Raw genomic sequence first — 2996 nt, forward strand, 5'->3', positions numbered from 1 at the left:
TCAGGTGGGAAAATGAGAAAAAGAGAAGTCTCTGTAAAGACGGGGAAAAAAAGTGAGAGAGTATTTATATGGTGAAGACGAAAGACTCGTTGATTCTCTTTCTCTCTCCTTTATTAGCTGGCATATTTTTCTAAATACCCCTTAACTTTTATAATGTTTAGGATTTATACCCTAAATTAGTAAATTTTCTTGAAGAATCAAAAATTTATGTGACTCACTTTAATGGGACCGATGACCCGATTTCGGATTCCGAATAACAAATTACTTTGATTACACCAAAATTTAGAAAACAAAATTTGTCTTTACGGCATATCCATCGGTTATACTAATAATACTTTTAGTTTAGTTTAATTATTTAATTATTTTTTAGTTTATCTAACCAGTGATGATAAGTGTAGATATTGTGTTTTAATTGTTTTAGGCAGCGACACTTTCCATTCATTTTTCCAACTTTTGTTTATTTTTTTTACTTTTTATTTTATTTTTATGATACTCTATCAAATATGTCCAATGGGAGTCTTCTTGTACTGCAAGCAAATACGAAAATTAAGAAATTGCTTCCACCATGACATTTTTAATATTAAAAAAAAAACTTTTACATAATTCTTTTTTAAGGAGATTCTCAAAAATAACAAAATAAGTTTTATTTCCAAACTTAGCACAATATCTCTAAAATTCCAAAAATAGTACCAATTAATCTTTTAAAATTAAATCATAAATTCAAAATACTAAACTTTACCCCTCAAAATTATACCGTAAATGAGAAATTGAGAACCCAAACGTAAAAAACAAAATTCTAAAAATTAATTTTAAATATTTTAATATGTTAAATAGTGCTATTTTGGAAATTTATGGAATGTGTGCTATAATTGTCCATAAAACTTGTTTTAGTGCTATTTTAGGGTATTTCTCTTTTTTTGTAACGTGAACACAATTTGTGTTTTTTTTTTTTGTGTGTGGTCAAATTAGTTCGAAAAAAACTTGTCATAGAGATTAGATAAGCTGTTAACAGGAAGAAAAAAAAAAAGAACTTGTCATAGAGTTGTAAAGAAAACTGAAAAATATTGCTTGCTTGCTTATATAGTTATATGCATAAAAGTAACACATAGACGATATGATCTTTTGTCAGCAAGATACTTTGCGATTAGAGAGTAGTGTTTCCATCTTGGACTGATGTAGTCTAGAGAGAATTATGTTAATATCACTTAAAGTTAGATTCGTATATCCCACCCAATCTTCAAAAGATCAATGACTGCCAAGCTAAAGTGAAGAGTGACTCAGCCTCAGCTAACGAGGTTTATAGCACATGTTCGAAGTTGTGTACCTTCGTCGTTATATATATAAGGAACCTTAACACATTTTAATCCCAAAAAAAGTGGATCATAGATAATATATGATATGTAATCAAATGTGCAACCCGAGTGACAAGGCTACTATATATATATACTAGAAAGTAGTTCACACGATGCGTGGGTTATATATGCATTATTATATCACGTGGGCTATATATGCATTATTGACTTGAAATAAAAAATGAAATTTCTATTCAATTGTATATGAAATGTACATGTAATTGTTAATATATGTATTGAAAATTAATTTTTATAATATTACGGTTTAAGTATAATATTTTAATATATATTTGGTATATGATGCTTCATAAAAAGTCATTTTGAGATAGAGAAAAAAGTTAAAGTACACAGTATTATTGAAACTATTTAAACAATATGTTACTATAATAATGGGACCATTGTTTTAGTTACCGGAAAATCAATTTAATTAGGTATTTTTGTTAAGTAGTTAAGATAAATTATATTTACATACATTTTTGTTTTTTTTTTGAAAAAACTGATAAGTAGTCTAAAAAGAAAATTGTAAGACCTTACTATATAATTACTTTCATAGATAATTTAATGTTGTTCTATATATTAATTTTACTTTAATCATCTAAAAGTAATACTTAACAACAAATAATTTTAAAAGAAATACCTTCTCTTGTAATCCATTTTCAATAATATATATATATATAATAACTAAATTCTAAATCCTAAACTCCAAATACTAAACATACTAAACATTATCTCTCCATCACTCTTTAATTAACTTGCCTCAATTTTTTTGTTGTGTGAATGATTTCATAAATAAAACATTTAACTTTGATAAATTTTATACTATGGAGTATTGATGTACTATTTTTTCCATTTCTTGCTTTTTTTACGACTCACTTTACCTCTATATAATTAACTTTTATTTTGCTCGATCCGAACATTTGAAGTGCCTTTTATATGCTTCCATCTTCATGGATAGTGATTCTCCACAATCCAGCCTGGCCAATATTGTAATATGAAACAAAATACCTTTCATCCAACAAAATGAAAATGTTACCACAAAATGAAAATGTTACCACAAATCGACAAGGCCAAGGCCCGATTCATGCTAGTCCCTAATACGATAACGCGCCTTAATGGAATTGATCTCCAGTGAGATCGGTCACAAAGATGGTGTTGTAACCACTTGACTAAAAACACTTCCCATCATTGAAAATTTTAACACATAAACATAAAATAAAGACGTTTAACTAATCCTCAGGAAAGTTGAAATAATGTCTACATATATAAAAACTAAGAGTAAATTTTGATTAAAAAGTAAATAAAGAAATTCAGATTAAAATTTAGTTAATCATTTTTTTAAGAACCTACCTTCTTTTATCTTGAGAAGACTTTAGCTGAGCCATTAATATCCATTGATTCCATTCCATGACTTCTATATAATACAGTTCTGCTAGCTTTACTAAGCTATAAGTCTACAAAAACAAAAATAATAAATAACATATCAAATTGTAATTTGATCGTTAACACATTTGGTTAAGAAAACGGGAAACAAAATTATTTTACAAAATGTACCTTGTCAATGCATCTATGTAACTATTCTACCAAAAATAAAATGCATCTATGTAACTATAAAATTTGGAAAAGACTTGGCCATGTTTTTCACTC

Source organism: Camelina sativa, chromosome 18 (genome assembly GCF_000633955.1).
Source record: "Camelina sativa cultivar DH55 chromosome 18, Cs, whole genome shotgun sequence".
In the NCBI taxonomy this organism is placed as follows: domain Eukaryota; kingdom Viridiplantae; phylum Streptophyta; class Magnoliopsida; order Brassicales; family Brassicaceae; genus Camelina; species Camelina sativa.